The sequence below is a fragment of the Apium graveolens genome, chromosome 8 (genome assembly GCF_009905375.1).
Source record: "Apium graveolens cultivar Ventura chromosome 8, ASM990537v1, whole genome shotgun sequence".
Taxonomy (NCBI): Eukaryota; Viridiplantae; Streptophyta; class Magnoliopsida; order Apiales; family Apiaceae; genus Apium; species Apium graveolens.
The window spans coordinates 261197712-261219875 of record NC_133654.1 but is presented as its reverse complement, the minus strand read 5'-3'; the positions used below and the strand labels follow the sequence as shown (position 1 = coordinate 261219875).

The 22164-nt window shown below is 37.9% G+C and overlaps 1 non-coding gene and 1 pseudogene across 1 annotated transcript; one reads left to right on the top strand and one right to left on the bottom strand.

Annotated features, from left to right (window-relative positions):
* The first annotated feature begins 523 nt into the window (after positions 1–523).
* On the top strand, positions 524–21929 carry LOC141680804 (uncharacterized; annotated as a pseudogene).
* LOC141681115 (small nucleolar RNA R71) lies at positions 3724–3830 on the bottom strand. Its single transcript, XR_012558558.1, has one exon. It is a non-coding gene; the product is annotated as a small nucleolar RNA R71 (small nucleolar RNA).
* Positions 21930–22164: the final 235 nt, after the last annotated feature.

The window sequence follows — 22164 nt, the reverse complement described above, 5'->3', positions numbered from 1 at the left end:
GTAGCTGATTTGCAAAATTTTTTTATGTTGTTATATGTGCATTGTAATTATTAGCTTGCAAATCTCTTTCAAATCTCTGGAAAAAGTTTACACCAAGGTCTAGTAGCAATTCTGTGATCATTCCGTTACTAATATGTTTTACCAACCGAATTTTAACTCGCCAACGGAATATGTTGTTGACAATAATGAAATGAAGTATGATGAATTATACTTTATATGTCGATTAGTCTACTCGAATTTCTTATATTCTTATTACGGTCGATTATAATTTTTATTCAGATATTACATTTTTATCTTGCTATTTACCAATACATTAAGTTTGTTTGTTGAAATATGGTATGCTATGTTTTTCTTAAAATTACGTATAATTATTTGATATTTTTTTACAGTTTCTATAACATTTAATATGAATAATAATCGGGGCCGGATGTATCAAAGAAAAGATAGTCGGGGATTTTTAACTCGAGATTTTATAAATGGATTGGAAAATTTTATGCAATATGTTATATCTCGAGAACAGTCCATGAATGGGACAAATATTCAGTGTCCACGTTTCAAGTGTGAGAATCGCAAATTCTGGAATGCGAAGACGGTGAAATTACACTTATTGAAGAAAGGGTTTGTAAGATATTATTATGTGTGGGATCGACATGGAGAGCCATATGTTACTAGACAAAGTGAAGAACAATCATTCACACATTACTCCAATACCCAAGGTCTAGGAGATGACAACCTAATGTACAACATGGTGATGGATGCTGCGGGCCCAAGTTTTGATCCGGAGATTCCAAATGCAGAGGCACAAAAATTGTATGATATTTTAAAGTCATCTAAGAGAGAGTTATATGAAGGTTGTGAAACTTCTCAGTTGTCTGCCATGGCTCAAATGTTGAGTTTGAAATCTGATCATCATTGGTCAGAAACATGTTATGATCAGACGTCACAATTCTTCAAAGGTATCTTGCCTCAAGATAATACGTTTCTTGATAGCTTTTATAGCACGAAGAAGTATATGGAAGAATTGGGGCTTCCTTCTGAGCAGATTGATTGTTGTGTTAATGGATGCCTGATATACTGAGGTGAAGATGTCAACATGGAGTCGTGTAAATTTTGTTCACAGGCGAGATACAAAACAAGACATAACAGATCTAAGAAGGAGAGAAAGAAAGTGACTGTTAGAAGGATGATCTAATTTCCATTAGCGCCGAGATTGCAAAGGTTGTATGTTTCGTCTACGACAACAACCCATATGAGATGGCATGCTGAACATGATCAAGAAGAAGGTGTGATGCGTCATTGTTCAGACTCGGAAGAGTGAAAACAGTTTGATCGAGCACATCCCTCATTTTCCTCAGAGACGAGAAATGTTAGACTGAGACTTTCTACTGATGGGTTTCAACCATTTGGTGCAACGGGTAAATCATATTCTTTTTGGCCAATTATAGTGACTCCATATAATTTGCCTCCATGGATGTGTTCAAAAGAACAATACTTGTTTCTGTCTGTACTTGTGCCTGACCCAAAAAATCCAAAACAAAATATAGATATTTTTCTTCAACCATTGATTGTTGAGTTGAGAATGTTGTGGGACGTTGGCGTGGAGACTGTTGAGTGGCATTTATGACACTTTATGATGCTCTAATAAGCTTTGAATTGATGGATTTGTACTCAAGTTGTTAAGTATTTTAACGTGTTTTCGAGTGTTTTTGCATTTCAGGCATTATCTAGGTAATCGGGTGAATTAGCATTGTTTTGGTGCTAATTTGGTGTCAAGGTGGTGTTGGAATAAAAGCTTGTTGAAAGCCGGCTCGAAGCTGCAGGTAAAAGAAAAGAAGTCAATTCTGGCAGAAGGCCAGCGCGCCCGCGCTGATGAAGCGCGCGGCCGCGCCCAAGTTCAGAAAGCCAGCGCGCCCGCGCTGATGAAGCGCGCACCCGCGCAGTGTCGGGTTTCAGAATTCCTATTTTAAATAGAAAACTGATTTTCTAGAGTTCTACACTGCATGGGGATGCTATTTAGACATCTCTAAGACGTTTTTAATAGGATAATCAAGACACAACAAGCGAGAGCTATGGAGAAGACAACAAGGAACCTATAGCACAATTCAATAAAGGCGAAGACGATCTAGTTTATTCTTGTGAATCTTTGTTTTGAGTTGTAATCTTGGATGCTCGTTTCTTGTTTTGTTGAACTTATACTCGTGTGTACTTGGTTTATTTATTCGTTATAAAGACTACGTTTGTTATACCATGATTTCATCGGAACCCACATTGATGATAAGTCCGATTATGGGCTAATCGTTATCGTGGGGTTCTAACGAATTTATTTATGGATTTCTTTAGTTAAATTGTTGCGATGCCTTAGCATGTGGTGATTGTATGATAGCCTAGTATTGGTTGTGTGTATTCATCTTATGAGCGTCGCGAACTTATAAGATAGTGTGTTAATTCTTAATGAAGCGAAAGTGAATTTAAGGATTTAGAACTTGCCATGCTAGCATAGGTTCATGTATTGTTATGCATGATTTGTAGGTAATTTTAACCATCTTACTTGCCCTATGTAATCAAGATAGATAACTTTTGCTTAAACCATTATGATGTCAAATTTTATAGACATATAGGGTCTCAATATAATTGGTGTCTATTCAGCTTCTATCTCTTTTGTGGATGTCTGGTAGTAGGGATCCGTGCAACAAAAGTTGGCGTTTATCAGTTTCGTGTTGTCTGATTAGTGTCATCACCATTGCATGTTAAGGTTGAGAACAATAAGGCTATTGAATGAAATATTTAATGAAGTTAGAATCTCATGTTTGTCATATATATTAATTCAGTCAATCTTATTCTCTTAGTTATAATAGTTAGTTTAATTCTTAGTTATAAACAACCTCAATTGTCATCGTCTTAGCATTGAATAATAACCATACATTGTTGCTTAAGTGTGTGAATTAAGTAGTTAACCAAAACAGTCTCTGTGGGAACGAACTAGAAAAGATTCTATATTACTTGCAAACGCGTATACTTGCATGTAGTTTTAGCGTGTGTTTAGTGACTAACAAGTTTTTGGCGCCGCTGCCGGGGACTGCAGTGTTAATTTTTAGTTTATGCACTTTCCATCAGTGGTCGTTAAAGTTCAGTTACTCGGACATTGTTACTTAGCTGTTTCCTTGTCTTATTTCTGGTGATCTAGCGAGCGTGTATGTATACGCGTTCTCGGACTCGTAAGAGAAACCTGGATCAAGCCGAGGAAGAAGTAGTGGTAGTTCGTAAGGAAGTTGTTGAAGAAGAACAGAAGGTAGAATAAGAAGAAAAAAAGTTGAAGAACCAGTGGTAGTAGCGATGATAGATCAAGCAGAAAATCCTAATGCTTTGATGGACTACTCTTAGCCTAAGATCAATGACATTCAGTCAAGCATCATCAGACCGGCCATCTCGGCTAACACTTTTGAGATCAAAGCAGGCACGATTCAGATGATACAGAACTCAGTTCAGTTTTGGGGTTCTCCTACTGAAGACCCTAACATGCACATCAGGGATTTCATCGAGATCTGCGATACTTTCAAGTTCAATGGTGTGACTGAAGATGCTATCAAGCTGCGACTCTTCCCATTCTCTCTAAGGGACAAAGCTAAGTGCTGGTTACATTCTCTACCACCAGGGTCTATCACTAAATGGTAAGATCTTGCTCAAAAGTTTCTCACTAAATTCTTCCCTATGGCGAAGACTGCTGCAATCAGGAATGCTCTTACTCAGTTTGCTCAGCAAACTGATGAATCTCTGTGTGAGGCTTAGGATCGATATAAAAAGATACTAAGGAAGTGTCCACACCATGACATGCCTGATTGGATGATTATCAACTGTTTCTATAATGGATTGGGTGCTACTTTTAGACCCATGCTTGATGCAGCATCAGGAGGAGCCTTGTGGGCTAAAAGCTATGATGAAGCTTATGAATTGACCAAACTGATGGCTACTAATGAGTACCAGAATCCTTCCCAGAGACTGACTCAGGGAAAAGTAGCAGAAATTCTGGAGTTGGATGCAGCAACTGCTATAGCTGCCCTACTTAAGGCGTTGACGATGAAGGTGGACTCTTTGGCTAATTATGGAGTTAATCAAATCACCAGTGTCTGTGAACTTTGTGTTGGTGCCATGAGACTGATCAGTGCATAATTCCTAGTGAATCAGCTCAGTTCGTGAGCAACTTTCAGCGTTCACAGCATCCAGTGCCAGCCACTTATCATCCCAACAACCGCAATCATCCTAATTTCAGTTAGAGTAACACCCAGAATGCGGTTCAACAACCTTATCAGCAGTACCCATTTAAGCAGTACAACCCCCCTGGTTTTCAGCAACCGCAATTTGCACCAAGACAACAACTCCAACTGTAACAAGCTAATGAGAAATTTGAATTAGAGGAATTAAAGCTTATGTGCAAAAGTCAAGCTATTTCTATCAAGACCTTGGAAAATCAAATTGGGCAAATTACCAATGTCTTGCTTAATTGTCAGCCTGGTACACTACCTAGTGACACTGAAGTGCCAGGAAAGAGGGAAGCCAGGGAGCAGGTAAAGGAAATCACTTTAAGGTCTAGAAAGGTTGCGAATTCTGAACAAACTAAAGTGTTGACTGAAGAACCTGAGGTTGAGAAAGAAGTAGAGCAGCAGGAAGTAGAAATGGAAGCAAGGAAGACCACTATTGAGCACACTCCTCCTGAGGGTAATACAGGGGAGAAACAGATCTATCCTCCACCGCCTTTTCCTAAGCGGCTGCAGAAGAAAAAGCTGGACAAGCAATTTGAGAAGTTTCTGGAGGTGTTCAAGAAACTTCATATTAACATACCTTTCGCTGAGGCACTTGAGCAGATGCCTAGCTATGCAAAGTTTATGAAAGATATTCTCTCTCGGAAAGTGAAGCTAGATGATTTAGAGACAGTCACTCACACGGAGGAATGCAGTGTTGTGCTGCAACAGAAGTTGCCTCCAAAGCTTAAAGATCTAGGAAGCTTCACTATTCCGTGTACTATTGGAAAAGTGTCTTTTGACAGATGCTAGCATCAATTTGATGCCTTTGTCAATTTTCAAGCAGTTGGACTTACCTGATCCCAAACCAACTTATATGACCTTGCAGTTAGCTGACCGTTCCATTACATATCCACAAGGTATTGTGGAGGATGTCTTGGTTAAGGTTGATAAACTCATCTTCCCTGCTAATTTTGTAATTCTTGATTTTGAGGAAGATAAGAAGATTCCCATAATCTTGGGAAGGCCTTTTTTGGCAACTAGTCAAACCTTGATAGATGTGCAGCAGGGTGAGCTCACAATGCGAGTTCTGGATCAGGATGTTACTTTTAAGGTGTTCAACACTATGAAATTTCGTACTGATAATGAGGAGTGCTTAAAAGTGGAGTTGGTTGATTCGGTGGTCACATCGGAACTTGACCAATTGCTAAGGTCCCATGCCTTAGAAAAGGCCTTGTTGGGGAATTTAGATAGTGAGGATGACGAAGGTGAAGAATAATTGCAGTATTTGAATGCTTCTCCCTGGAAGAGGAAGATAGATATGCCATTTGAATATCTTGGAATGGAGGAATGGAATAAAGCTCCTGAACGCCTCAAACCATTTTGATTGAGAAAGTTCCCACTCTTGAGCTTAAGCCTTTACCTGAGTATTTGAGGTATGCATTTTTAGGGTATGCATCTACTCTGCCTGTTATTATTGCATCTGACCTTTCAGGTAGTGATGAGGAAAAGCTTCTGAGAGAGTTCAAATCGGCAATTGGATGGACTATAGCAGATATCAAGGGAATCAGCCCTTCTTATTGCATGCATAAAATTCTGCTAAAGGACGTTAGCAAGCCTACGGTCGAGCAGCAAAGACGACTTAATCCAATCATGAAGGAGGTAGTGAAGAAGGAAATTCTTTAGTGGCTAAATGCAGGGATCATCTACCCTATTTCTGACAGTTCATGGGTAAGCCCGATTTAATGTGTGCCAAAGAAAGGTGGTATTACAGTGGTAGCAAATGAGAATAATGAGCTTATTCCTACTAGAACATTCACGGGGTGGAGAGTGTGCATGGACTACAGGAAGCTGAACAAAGCCACTATGAAGGATCATTTTCCTTTGCCTTTCATTGATCAGATGCTCGATAGGTTAGCTGGTCATGAGTATTACTGTCTGCTGGACGGCTATTAAGGATACAATCAGATTTGTATCGCTCCAGAAGATCAGGAGAAGACTACCTTCACTTGTCCATTTGGTACTTTCGCCTTCAGACGAGTCTCTTTTGGTCTGTGTGGTGCGCCAGCCATATTTCAGAGATGTATGATGGCCATCTTTTCTGATATGATTGGCCAGAATGTGGAGGTGTTCATGGACGACTTCTCGGTCTTGACGATTCGTTTGATGAATGCTTTCAAAATCCTGGACACGTTCTCAAGAGGTGTGTTGAGACCAATCTGGTTCTCAATTGGGAGAAATGCCACTTTATGGTGCGACAAGGCATTATTCTCGGGCACAAGGTTTCTAGTAAGGGTCTAGAGGTGGACAAGGCCAAGGTGTGTGTAAGGCATATGTCATAGCCTATTTGTATATTCGAGGATTTATCTCAACTCAAATAAGAATGTAATAAGTAAATAGTGGATCTACCGTCAAAGAGATCTCGCAAAGTAACATCTGTCAAAGGATTCAGAAACAAGGTTCATCTACAGACTTGAGGAGTTAATTCACTAGAAGAAGCTCAAGAAATTGATCAAGCCTCAGTGATGCAAATCAAGATTGTGGATTTAATCAAGTGACAGAGATCTCATCAGAGTATCATTAATTACAAGGATTTAATCTGAAGAAAATCAATTATCAAAGTCAAGACATGAAGAAACGTCACGGAAGTTAGTCACTCATGAACCAGATAGTACATCGAGTGTCAACATTGAAGTGGTGGAATTGATTCATAATTTTCAGTGATTTTCAGAAGATATTCAGAAGAATGGTTGTTGCTCAAGATTAGTATTAATTCTCTATTAATTAATTAAGTCATATCATTTAATTAAGAAAATAAATTATATCTGCAAAGATTAATTTATTTATTAATTGAATAAATTGATTAATTAATTCAGAATTAATATTAAGGATTTTCAGAATTTAAATTGGATTAAAATCTATTTAAATTCAACAAGACAATCTAATTGTACTAATATGACAATCGGTATGACAATCAATAGTCATACCGAAAGTCATGCTAGTACAAATAATTGTCTTGCCGAAAGTTACACTGGAAGAGGGTTGTCTTGCTAGTTCAATTAGATTGTCTTGCTAGTACAAACAATAGTCATACCGAAAGTCTCTCCAGTTCAACAGATTGTCTTGCTAGTACAATTGGATTGTCTCACCGATTGTCACTCCAGTTCATTCAAGTCTGTTGATTGATTTAAAAAGAAGAGAAGCAGCAGAAGTCAATCCATCATCCAACACAAAAGAACCCGAGAACAAAAGAAAAAGAAGCAGAACAAATATTTCATCTTCTCTGCTAATTTCAAGATCAAATTTCTAGTTTGTAAAGTTAAATCCAAACCACTAGAAATCTTTATCTTGTTCTTGTGTAACAATCTAGCGGATCAAAATCCCTAGAACTTAATCTCAAATCGCGTTTAGCATTTAATTCTAATTATTGCAAAAATGGAAAAAGTTCATGTCGAATTTATTCTAAATTTGTGATAATTAATTTGAGATTAATTCCTTGTAATCGATACAGTTGTTGTAACACCTTTCAAGTTTAATAATATTCTTATTTAACTTGAATTTTGTTTCATAATTTTATTCCGCATTTAATTCGATTATTCGGTACTGCTTGTATTCAACCCCCCCTTCTACAAACACATTGGGACCTAACAATTGGTATCAGAGCCTTCTGATTAACGAACAAATCAAGATCCTAGACTTTTGTGATTTTTCAACTCCTTGAATTTTTATTTATTCAAAAATTCATAATGACTTCACAAAAAGTTGGAACCATTAAAATTCCACTATTTGATAAAGAAAATTACATCATGTGGAAGAAGAAGATGCTATTATTTTTACAAGTTGCAAATCCCAAATATCTGAACTTGTTAAAGAAGGGTCCAAAAACTCCGATAGTTATTGAACCAGAGGTGATAGAAGATGATGTTGTGATTACCAAAGCTAGAACCTATCCAAAAGAGCCTGAAGATTTTACTCCTGCTGAAAAGGAAGAAGCCTCCTTGGATGCCAGCCTTCAATTAATATTAATTGATTCCCTTGATCCCTTGATGAACAGACATGTGATGAACTGTAAAAATTCCAAACACATGTGGGAAACTATTGAGGTGATTAATGAAGGCACAGAGGAAGTTAGGGAGAACAAGTTGGAGATCCTAACCTCTGAGTATGAACATTTTAAATCAAATCCAGGAGAAGGAATTTCTGAAGTGTTTGAGAGGTATAATGCATTGATCAATAACCTGAACATAAATGGAAAATATTATTCAATCAAGGAGGTCAACAAAAAGTTCCTTTTAACACTGCCAACTCATCTTGAACCTAGAATCACTGCCATTATAGAAGCTAGAGATCTGAGTGAGATTTCTTTGGATAGACTCTATGGTGTGTTGAAAACCTATGAGCTGGAGCAGATTCAGCAGAAGGAAGTCTACGAGAAAGATAGAATGGTCAGCACATCTACTGCTCTTGTAGCTGAAGGTCAACAACAACAACAATCTCAACAGTCGGAGAGAATGGTACAGTTTTCCAAGGCTGAGGAAAATGTGATAGTAGCAGAATATGATCCTCCTACTACAAATCAATCCAGTGATGATTTTTATTCCTTGGAAGAGCTGGAGAAATTGGAAGATGAGTCAATGGCCCAAATTGTCAAGAGATTCTCCAATGTCAGATTCAAGAGAAATCCCAAGTTCAAGTACAAGTCCAACTACAATAGATTCCAGACAGGTGGATCTTCATCCTCTAACACCAGTAGTGGAGGATACAAAACAGGGATGGTTGATCGGAGCACCATTAGATGCTATAACTGCAATGAGTTGGGACACTTTGCCATAGAATACAGGAAGCCAAAACAAGTAAGGAAGAACTCTTATGATTCAAATCAGAAGAGTAACTCTGAAAGGGCTTACCTGGCAAAGGGAAGAAGCTGGGATGATACTGATAGTGAAGATGAAGAAGATGAGAATCTTGCTCTTATGGCTATTGATGGAAAAGCTTCATCGTCAAGAAAAGAGGTAAAATATACTGATGCTGAATTAGTTTATCATCTAGGAGGTAACTTAGATTGTGCTCGTCGTGATAATGAACTGTTAAGTTTACAGATCAAAGACCTTGAGAAAGAGGTCAATAAATTAAGACTTGTGCACATTAATCAAGACAAGTTAAAAGAACAAGTATCTTTTCTAGAGAATAGAGTTGACTGTTATAGAAAACTCGAAACTATTCTCAAAGACAAGATCACCGGTCTTGAGACTAAGGTTAGAGCCTACTTCAATTCTTATTCGAAGGCTAAAGAGTTCTACAGTAAGCAAGCTGTTAATCAAACATCTGGAATAGGTTATGATTACAATGTTGCTATTGGAGAATTAGGCATAAACTCCCCTCCTCATGTCTGTGCTAAAGGTAGGGAAGTACCACATGTGCTTAAGGGTGTTGATGAACCCCTCTATAAAGCATCAATTGCTGAACCATTTGATGCGACCTCTTCTGTTATTCAAGAAGAAATATGTGCTGAAGATCATGCTAATGAGAAGGTTGTTTCCAAGTCAAGTGTGTCGAAAGTTCCAGTCAAAGTTGTGAAAGCAACTGAGACTAACTCAGATATACATGAGTTGGATAACAAAAATGTCATGTCTACCATGCATAAATTGCCTGCTGTTAATATCTCTCATAAAGCATGTGGTGTTTCTAATTGTATGTCTTGTGTTTTTAATATGATGTATGCTTATTTTAATGGTAAGCATGTTTCTAATGATAAGACTACTCCTCGTCAGCATGTGAATAACAAGAAGCATGATAGATCTAAGACTGCTAGTCCTTCTAAGGCTAGAAAGGAGACATTTGTGCCTAAGCCTAAACAGAAATTTGTTAAGGCTGTTTACAAGGTCAAATGTTCAGTCATTGAGAAAGTTGAGACCATTAAAATTAAAAATGTTGTTTTGCCTGACAAAGGACAATTCTACAAGTATGCCGGGCCCAACCAAGTTTGGGTTCCGAAGAAGGTCTAATCCATTTGTAAGTGCAGGGCATTAAACAGGTGTAACCGGTAGTGTGGATTCTTGACAGTGGATCATCAAGACATATGACTGGAGATAGAGCCCTGCTATCAAATGTGGTTGAGAAAGCTGGCCCCCTGGTTACCTTTGGAGATAACAGCAAAGGTTTATCTGAGGGATATGGCTGCTTGCAAGCTGGGAATGTTATCATTGAAAATTTGTATATTGTGTTAGGTTATTATCAGGAAGCAGTATCTAACATATAGCACCAGTGACGAGACTTGAGAATATTACGACATATCAGGCACCTGCTGCACATTACACTTGGAATTGGACTTTAGTAAGATGTGTACAAGTGTACTCCTGGTTGGTGAGTCAAAAGAGGAAGTCAGTGCACCACAGTTCATGGACTTTGCAGCTGCAGATCTATTGGACTATGCAATCTCTTCTTCACAATCTCACTTCAGGTTGGTATGAACTAGTGTACTGCTCAAGCAATCGTCATATTTATAACACTATAATCACTAGGCTCAGTCATATTGTTTTATATGTGCAGTGAGTTTTAGGAGTAAATCAAACTTCTTTCTACATTAGTGATTTCTTATTTCATGTAAAATCTTTTGAAATCACTATTGTACATCATTACTCTCAAAAGATTAAATGTATAATTTTCATTCATTATATATCTTAAGTACATTTTATCTCTCTATATTGCCCTATGTTCTGTGATACAGGTTTAGTCTCCAATGGCTTTCTTTCATTGACAGTCATGAGGTTGAAAACCCACAACATCTATCCCATACTGTAAAGACAAACACAGAAACAGAACCAACCAACACTCTCTTACCACTAAATGTAGTATGAATGAGCGTGAGGGAGATAGTGCCTTAGTGCACCACATAAGGAAGGTTCTGAAGTCAACCCAGTAGCTCTGTCTCCTACATAGATGAGCAGTATTTAAACCGAGACAACTGCTAGCCCCCATACATCTTCTCAAAAAGATGTAATGGCTGAAAAGGCTCAAAAATAGTTACTAGATTCATTCTCTCAAAAGGGTGTGTCTATTGAAATTTGTCTGTCGTCCAGGGTATCCGATGTAGTGTCACCACTTCAAACATAAACAATTCTTGATGCACAAGGAGAGGTTACACACACAAAGGATGAGTTGACGGAAACAAGAGTTTCGACCATTTTAAGGTCAGATTCGATTGTTCAAGGTTCGTTAATGGACCAATTGCCTTTACAGGTGTTAGGAGAGGATACTGATCCAAAAGCCATATGTCAGTGGTCAGTGTCTACCTCCCCAGGCTTAAATCCCCTGGATGCATCTGCGGATAGTGGATCTGACATAGGTGCAGATCGGCAACTTGTTGACAATGATTCAGATATTACCTGATGAGTCACAAGGAAATGTCTTCACAGACATTAGAAGGGAACTTTGATCTTTATGCTAAATTCGTTGGATCATTGTTTACCTTCCCAGAATTCAAATCTGGAACCCTAAAAGGGAAACTAGCAACTTGTAGATTATGACTCAGATTCATCTGACGAGTTTAATAAGGATGGGGATTTGCGAACTCCCATTGCACTACCTGTGACCTCCTTAAGGATGGCTAAGGTGATTTTCCTTGCAGGTACAGCTGAATGTTGGAGCTATGAGAGGAGTGATACACTTGTGAGAATGAGTGTAAACACGAGTGGAGAGAAGAGTGAAACACATGTGAGGTACACTAAAACAGAATCACACACTCACAGTGAGGAAGAAAGAGAAACTACTTGTTATTTCTTTTCCAACCCAGTGAAATATGAGAACTCCTTCAGATGACGGCATACATTCCTTCACTAAGGGGGAGATAAAAGCTTAAGTAATAGTTTGGAGGATTCCTCAACTAAGGGGGAGAAATAGCAGGGAGGAAGAAAAAGATCCTACATATGTACACTACACCACACCATTGTTGTTTGTAACTACGGATCCTATTGTACGGGAGAGGTGGTAAACACAAGGTGATTTTCTGATAAGGGGAGAAGCTGTTTTTCAAAAGGGGAGTACCATTGGTTTTTATCTGCGGATCCTATTGTACGGGAGAGGTGGTAAACGAAGGTGATCTTCTTTAATCAGTTGATTCTCATAGGGGGAGAAGCAAGAGAGATATGGGCTTTTCAACAGGAAATGTGGTTGTACAAAAGAAGATGAAACTACTTGAAGATATGTTCAGTCTAGAGGAACATCTATTTAGAATCTGGAAAAGGTTAAATATTATCCAGAACATCTATTTGGAATCTGGAAAAGGTTAAATGTTATCCAGAACTTTTCTGCTATTTACTTTGCATTTCTGTTTATATCTTTTTCTTATTTGTTAGTTGAGTTATCCTCTAGGTATTTTGTGTTATTGTCTAACAAACAAATAGGGGGAGATTGTAAGGCATATGTCATAGCCTATTTGTATATTCGAGAATTCAACTCAACTCAAATAAGAATGTAATAAGTAAATAGTGGATCTACCGTCAAAGAGATCTCGCAAAGTAACATCTGTCAAAGGATTCAGAAACAAGGTTCATCTACAGACTTGAGGAGTTAATTCACTAGAAGAAGCTCAAGAAATTGATCAAGCCTCAGTGATGCAAATCAAGATTGTGGATTTAATCAAGTGACAGAGATCTCATCAGAGTATCATTAATTACAAGGATTTAATCTGAAGAAAATCAATTATCAAAGTCAAGACATGAAGAAACGTCACGGAAGTTAGTCACTCATGAACCAGACAGTACATCGAATGTCAACATTAAAGTGGTGGAATTGATTCATAATTTTCAGTGATTTTCAAAAGATATTCAGAAGAATGGTTGCTGCTCAAGATAAGTATTAATTCTCTATTAATTAATTAAGTCATATAATTTAATTAAGAAAATAAATTATATCTGCAAAGATTAATTTATTTATTAATTGAATTAATTGATTAATTAATTCAGAATTAATATTAAGGATTTTCAGAATTTAAATTGGATTAAAATCTATTTAAATTCAACAAGACAATCTAATTGTACTAATATGACAATCGGTATGACAATCAATAGTCATACCGAAAGTCATGCTAGTACAAATAATTGTCTTGCCGAAAGTTACACTGGAAGAGGGTTGTCTTGCTAGTTCAATTAGATTGTCTTGCTAGTACAAACAATAGTCATACCGAAAGTCTCTCCAGTTCAACAGATTGTCTTGCTAGTACAATTGGATTGTCTCACCGATTGTCACTCCAGTTCATTCAAGTCTGTTGATTGATTTAAAAAGAAGAGAAGCAGCAGAAGTCAATCCATCATCCAACACAACAGAACCCGAGAACAAAAGAAAAAGAAGCAGAACAAATATTTCATCTTCTCTGCTAATTTCAAGATCAAATTTCTAGTTTGTAAAGTTAAATCCAAACCACTAGAAATCTTTATCTTGTTCTTGTGTAATAATCTAGTAAAGTTTGCAGACATTGTGAACTACCTTGTGAGTAATATCATGCCTCCCGATTTGTCTTATGCTTAAAGAAAGAAGTTTCTACATGAAGTAAAGTGGTATATGTGGGATGAGCCGTTTCTTTTTCGACAAGGAGCTGACCAAATCATCAGGAGATGTATTCCTTACAGCGAAACAGGAGGAATCTTGTGAGATTGCCACTCAACAGCTTATAGAGGACATTATGGCGGAGAAAAGACAGCAGCTCGTGTTCTCCAAGCAGGTTTCTTCTGGCTGACATTGTTTAAAGATTCTCACCAGTTCATTTTGAAATGTGATCGATGTCAACGTGTGGGTAATATGTCTAAGAGGGATGAGATGCCTCTTAATATGCTTCTAGAGGTTGAGGTCTTTGATGTTTGGGGGATTGACTTCATGGGGCCATTTATCTCATCTTGTAACAATCAGTATATCTTGTTGGCGGTTGATTACGTGTCGAAATGGGTTGAAGTTAAGGGGTTGCCAACGAACGATGCGAAGGTGGTGCTTAATTTTCTTCACAAGCAGATATTAACAAGGTTTGGAATTCCAAGAGTCATAATCAGTGATGAGGGATCGCATTTTTGCAATCGCAAGTTCTCTGCTATAATGAAAAGGTATAATGTGAATCATCGCATTGCCACGGCTTATCATCCTCTGACAAATGGTCAAGCTGAGGTATCTAACAGAGAGATCAAGCGCATTCTAAAGAAAGTCGTGTGTCCATCAAGGAAAGATTGGTCTTTGAAGCTTGATGAAGCTGTTTGGGCGTATAAAACAGCATATAAGACTCCATTGGGAATGTCGCCGTTTCAGTTGGTCTATGGTAAGGGGTGTCATTTGCCTGTGGAGCTCGAGCATAAAGCTTATTGGGCTTTGAAGAAGTTGAATCTGGACTTGGATGCGGCTGGTAAAAAGAGGATGCTTCAGTTGAATGAACTCGACGAGTTTCGACTTCAAGCTTGTGAGAACAACAAGTTATATAAGGAGAAAGTCAAGAGGTGGCACGATCGAGGTCTAGTACTCAAATTATTTGTGCCGGGGCAACAAGTTCTTTTGTTCAACTCTCGACTCCGTCTTTTTCCTAGGAAGTTGAAGTCAAGGTGGTCGGGGCCCTTCATAATCAAAACTGTGTTTCCACATGGAGCGATGGAAATTTTTGTGAATGATCCGGACCAATCATTCAAGGTAAATGGTCAGAAGTTGAAGCATTATTATGGTGACACGGAAAACCGCGAGGTGGTTAGTGCCGTTTTATTGTCCATTTGATCTCGAGATTCTACGTCGAGCTAGCGACGCAAAAGAAGCGCTTCTTGGGAGGTAACCCAAGTATGTTTTACATTAGTAGGTAGCAGAAGTAAGAAGAAAGGAGAAAAACAAAAAAAATCAGAAAAAGAAAAAAATTCAGGGCCAACTCCAGTGACAAGGCGTGCCCGCGTTGATCCAGCACGCGGTCGTGCTATTTTTACAGAAGGTAAGCGCGCCCGCGCTGGTCTAGCGCGCGGCCACGCCGATTTTCCAGAGAGTGAGCGCGCCCGCGCTGTCCTAGCGCACGGCCGCGCCGGGTCCCTTTTCGAAAAAAAAGTAAGGAGCAGTTTAAAAGGTAATTTCGAGACTTTTAATCAAAAATCAATTCCAACCTTATTTTTTTACTCTTCCACATCCCATAATTCCCTCTCTAAATCAAACCCATTATTCCCACGATTCCCATAATTAATTCCCACTTCTATTCTTTATAGAATTCTCACCTCTTCACCTATAAATACATACACTTCTACACAACTTCTCAACCAATTCACAAACTCTCAAACACAAATCTCTCTCAAACACTTAAACTTTTATTCTCTCATTCGATCCCAATGGCACCCAAGAGACAAAGAACGCAAGTTAGCAGTAATACCACTGATTCTTCATCTGTGGGTGGTGTGAGGCCAAGGTTTTCTACTCCAGAGGCTGAGGAGGAGTACAAGAGGCTTCTCTCAAAGCCTATTACTAAGGAGCGAGGTTTTCTACCATCAGGGAAGGATGGTAAGCTTTTGGAGATGATTCTCGAGATGGGTTGGGTTTCTTTCTGTGAGGCGCCCGCTGCTATGCCCATGAGTGTTGTACGGGAGTTATATACTAACGCCAAGGCGAATAAGAATGGCTTCACAATGGTGAGGGGGATGACTGTTGAGTAAAGTGCTGAGACTATCAAGACGGTGATTGAGCAGCCTGCGAGGACGGTAGGTCAGGACACTTGGAACGATAAGACTTCGGAGGACTTTGATTTGGATCTTATCGTTGCTACTCTTTACATTCCTGAGACTCAGTGGAAGTATAAGAGGGGCACTACTGATTACTCCATGTTCCCTGCTTTGTGCACGAACAGGTTTGCACGAGCCTGGAACTCGTTTATTTGTGCTAACATCATGCCATCTTCGCATGTGCATGAGATTACTGTGGAGCGTGCTCGTTTGCTGTGGGGGATTTTTCAGGGTGATTACATTAATTTGGGGATGGTGATATATCAGGGGATTCTGAGATTCTTGAGAGGAGGTACGACAGGTGTTATTCCTTATGCGTCCGTGATGACGAAGTTGTGCGTGGCAGTTGGTGTTCGTTGGCCCGCACATGAGCAGTTTCAGCTTTCCAGTGCTCCTATCGACAGTTCTACACTGTTGAGCATGCAAGAGTGTTATAGAGGGAAGCCTGATCCTAAGGGGCTTGGGTACTCGTATGATCATCTGCCAGGTGGGGTGCCTATGGATCAGGCTACTGCAGGAGGTTCTCAGCATGCCCGGAGAGCAGCTTGGAGAGCTCAGTTAGGAGAAGAGGCTGGTTCATCGCAGCAGTAGCAGCTGGCAGCAGGAGTAGAGATGGGAGCTGGATTGAGTTCGACACAGTATAGGCGTCTTGCGAGGATGATAGATTCGATGCATGACATCTATAGTCGGTTTGTACACGATGTCACCCAGGCACTTGGGACTGCATTTAGAGCCACCGGTGTTGACATCCAGTTGCCAGTATATGGTGAGGATTCCGTATATCCGCCTCCTGACACACCTGACACTCTACCCGTTGAGGGTGATGATTCTGATTCGCAGTAGGTATGCCTGATTCCTTACTATTACCTTCACTGAGGACAATGAATATTTTAAGTTTGGGGGTAGTAGTTGAAGGAATATGTTTTTGTGTGAGTCGCATATAGTTGTATGTTCATGATAGTTTAGTTCATATAGTTTGCATATTTTACCATGTAGTTTTATTTATTTATTTTATTTTTGGTAGTTTTTACGATGTTCATATAGTTTTCATGCATTTGCATTATATCATGATCCCTTAGATAATTTTTTCGATTAATTGGTGATATTGATGCTAGTGTAGTGATGTCGTATTTAGTGATGTTGAGTCTTATCAAATTAATTTACATGCTAGAGACACTTGTATTACACTAAGTCTTATAGGTTGCTAGAGTGCTAGATCATAGTCATGGTTTGTTGGTTGTCGAGGTTTAATCCCTTGTTTAAATTTAGAATTTAGGATATTCTCTTAATAATAAAAGACATGGATATTTAGAAAATTGGAGGAAATTGGATTTCATTTCTAGTTGTGTGGCTAGGTGTCAAATGGCTAGTAGCCGGCTCATATTTTTATGAGTAGTCTAGGGTTGAGCGAGATGGAGCGAAACACACTCGTTCAGAAATTCGTTGAAAAAAAGAGAAAAAAAATAGACAAAAAAAGAAGAAAAAAGAAGAAGAATAAGTGTATGTATAATTGATCACGAGTGGGATCTTTATTACTCGAGTTATTAAGTTCTTAGGGGACTTTGTGCCTAGTGACCGAAGGCTTTTATAGTCTAGGATCCGCTAACCTAACGCTCGCTACATGTGTACTATTGTATAAGTCTTTTGTGGACCTCACTCATTGCACGATCAAATGAGCATACTTGTGTTGTTTTATTATGAATAAAAGCATGACTCCACGTTAACTCCGATATAAGGATTGAAGTGTTATAAGTTATTTTGAGTCTAGCTTTTATTCTATTTATAAACTTGCGATTGTTTTGATAGAAAGTGAGCCATGATTGTAGATCTAGTTGTGATAGTACATCTGTAAGCATTTGCACACACGCATGTCTCTGGTTTGTAGGTTGATTTATGAGATTTGATTGATCTTTATGCGAATAATTGCATTTGCTGAGGTGTTGCTTGTTGATTGGTTTAGTTATTCTATGGGGTTCGTTGCATTCATTTAGTTGCATTCCTGCATTTTTATTTTCTTGTTCTTTGAATCTGTTTATGCTTGAGGATAAGCATCGATTCAAGTTTAGGGGTATGTTGAATGGCATTTATGACACTTTATGATGCTCTAATAAGCTTTAAATTGATGTATTTGTACTCAAGTTGTTAAGTGTTTTAACGTGTTTTCGAGTGTTTTTGCATTTCAGGCATTATCTAGGTAATCAGGTGAATTAGCATTGTTTTGGTGCTAATTTGGTGTCAAGGTGGTGTTGGAATAAAAGCTCATTGGAAGCTGGCTCGAAGCTGCAGGTAAAAGAAAAGAAGTCAATTCTGGCAGAAGCCCAGCGTGCCCGCGCTTCATCGCGCGCGCCCAAGTACAGAAAGCCAGCGCGCTCGTGCGCCGTGTCGGGTTTCAGAATTCCTGTTTTGAATAGAAGACTGATTTTCTAGAGTTCTACACTGCATGAGGATGCTATTTAAACATCTCTAAGACGTTTTTAATAGGAGAATCAAGACATACCAAGCGAGAGCTAAGGAGAAGACGGCAAGGAACCTATAGCACAATTTAACAAAGGCGAAGACGATCTAGTTTATTCTTGTGAATCTTTGTTTTGAGTTGTAATCTTGGATGCTCGTTTCTTATTTTGTTGAACTTATACTCGTGTGTACTTGGTTTATTTATTCGTTATAAAGACTACGTTTGTTATACCATGATTTCATCGGAACCCACGTTGATGATAAGTCCGATTATGGGCTAATCGTTATCGTGGGTTTCTAACGGATTTATTTATGGATTTCTTTAGTTAAATTATTGCGATGCCTTAACATGTGGTGATTGTATGATAGCCTAGTATTGGTTGTGCGTATTCATCTTATGAGCGTCACAAACTTATAAGATAGTGTGTTAATTCTTAATGAAGTGAAAGTAAATTTAAGGATTTAGAACTTGCCATGCTAGCATAGGTTCATGTATTGTTATGCATGATTTGTAGGTAATTTTAACCATCTTACTAGCCCTATGTAATCAAGATAGATAACTTGTGCTTAAACCGTTATGTTGTCAAATTCTATAGACATACAGGGTCACAATATAATTGGTGTCTATTCAGCTTCTATCTCTTTTGTGGATGTCTGGTAGTATTGTATCCGTGCAACGAAAGTTGGCGTCCATTAGTTTCATGTTGTCTGATTAATGTCATCACCATTGCACCGATCAGGTAGACTGAACTACAAGTCTTTATATACGACCCGATCAATTCGGGCCAGGCACTAGCCGTGTACTAACCAACACAAAAATAACAACTTAAACAATGTTAAGGTTGAGAATAATAAGGCTATTGAATGAAATATTTAATGAAGTTAGAATTCCATGTTTGTCATATATATTAATTCAGTCAATCTTATTCTCTTAGTTATAATAGTTAGTTTAATTCTTAGTTATAAACAACCTCAATTATCATCATTTTAGCATTGAATAATAAACATACATTGTTGCTTAAGTGTGTGAATTAAGTAGTTAACCAAATCAGTCTCTGTGGGAACGAACTAGAAAAGATTCTATATTACTTGCAGACACGTATACTTGCGTGTAGTTTTAGCGTGTGTTTAGCGACTAACAGAGATATGGGATAATTCTTTAAAACAAAATTTCCGTATGCGAGCTGCATTGATGTGGACTGTTAGTAACTTCCCTGCTTATTCAATGTTGTCTGGATGGAAAACTGCTGGCCATTTAGCTTGTCCTCATTGTGCTCATGATCATGATGCATATAATCTTTCCCATGGTGGAAAGACTACATGGTTTGATAATCATCGAAAGTTTTTACCTGCTAATCATCCATTTCGAAAGAATAAAAACTGGTTTACAAAGGGTAAGACAGTGACCGAATCTGCCCCACCAGTCCGAACAGGTGAAGATGTGTTTCAAGAAATTGAGTCACTTGGTTTGATGAAAGTTACTGAATTGGGAAGTGAGGAGCACAATGCTAGAGTCATTAAAACTTACAACTGTGGATGGAAAAAAAGAAGCATCTTTTGGGATTTATCATATTGAAGGACATTGTCTATTAGACATAATCTTGACGTTATGCATGTTGAGAAAAATGTCTTTGAAAATATTTTTAACACCATCGTGGCCATTGAACGTAAAACCAAAGATAATTCCAAGGCAAGAAATGATATTGCAATAATTGTTGGAGACCTGAGTTAGCATTTGATGAATTGACACGGAAGTATCCAAAAGCATAATATAGCTTAGACAAAAAGCAAAAACAAAAAGTATGTGAATGGCTGAAAGATCTTAAATTTCCAGATGGATATGTGTCAAATATGGGGCATTGCATTAACATGAAGAAATACAAGCTATTTGGAATAAAAAGTCATGATTGTCACGTGTTTATGCAATGACTTATTTCGATTGCTTTCCGAGAATTTCTTCCCAATAATGTTTGGGAGGTCATGACAGAATTAAGCCTTTTCTTCAGAGATCTCACTTCATCTACTTTGAGGGTAAGTGATATGCGTAGACTTGAAGAACAAATTCCTATCATACTTTGCAAGTTAGAGCACATATTTCCACCGACATTGTTTGACTTAATGGAACATCTTTTAGTGCACTTGCCATATGAAGCACGTATTGCAGGTCCCGTACAGTATCGTTGGATGTATCCGTTTGAAAGATTTTTACGCCACTTGAAGAATAATGTGAAAAATAAAGCACGGGTTGAAGGATCAATATGCAATGCTTTTTTAAAAGAGGAAGCTTCCACTTTTTGCTCACACAATTTTAAGCAACATGTTCAAACAAAACATAGAAAAGTTCCCAAAAACGATCCTAGTGGAGGTGAAGAGAGTTTTGGGGGAAATATTTCTATATTTTCTCATCCTGGACGTGCACATGGTAGTGTCAATACACGTTATCTTGATGATCGAGAATACATGGCAGCTCATAATTATATCTTATTTAATTATCCTGAGGTTGCACCATATACCGAGTAAGTTAATTACAATTATTACGTACTTGTATGTCCACGCCATTAAAAAAAAATATGCCATGTGATTTAATTACTTTATTTTTGTTTAATTAGGATATTCATAAATCAACTTCGGGAACATAATCCACATCTAACTAGTGTTGAAGTTGATCGGTGCTTATAAAGTGATTTTGCGATGTGGTTCAAAAATTATGCAAGTTAGTTGATACTTTCATAACTAATATTACATAACTATGAAATATTTTCTATATTCTAATAGTCACCACTAACAATTTCAGGCTCAAGATCTATCATTGGTTCCGAATGAATATATTCGGGATATTACATTTGGACCTCTACGTTCGGTAAAGTCAGTACCAATTTACTACGTGAATGGGTACAAATTTCACACACGGGAATATGGGGCTGATAGGTCAACGTTCAACAGTGGAGTATATATCAAAGGATCAAATTATAGCGAGACTTTTAATGATTACTTTGGAATAGTTGAAGAGATTTTGATTGTCGAGTATCCACATTTTCCAGCGAAGAAAACAGTTTTATTTAAGTGTGAATGGTTTGATCCTACACCTAATGTTGGAACAAGAATTCATCCACGGTATAACATTGTTGAGGTTAATAAAAAAAAGAGATTGGGTGTGTACGAACCGTTTGTACTAGCAATGCAGGCCATGCAAGTCTACTTTTGTAATTATCCAAGTCTTAAACGAGACAGAATGGATTGGGTAGTTGCATGCAAAGTAAAGGCTCGATCACTTATTGAACTTCCTCAAACCCCAACATCAAATCAAGAACCGTTTCAAGATAATATTCCTACACATCTAAATCATATTAGTACGGATGATATTCCCACATATCTAAATGATAAAAGCGGAATTGGAGTAGATTTAGATGATGGTGATGAAACTCCGGAGGAAGAAATGGAACATGAATCCGAAGATGATGGATCTTCAAAAACCGAAGATAGTGATAATTGTGAAGATGAATATATTGATTCCTCATAATAATTTTTTTAGCTATCAAAGTATGCACTTTTTTCAGATAAATGTATTTAATTATTATTAAATATATATACATATATATTATATATATATAAAAGATAGATATAAATATAAATATTATAAATGTTGTTATATTATTGTAAGTTTAAGTTATTTCGAATAAGCGGCACAATATATCGAGTTATATATTTTAATTGTATTTTTTTATGAAAAATATAAATACAGGGACAACAGAGGA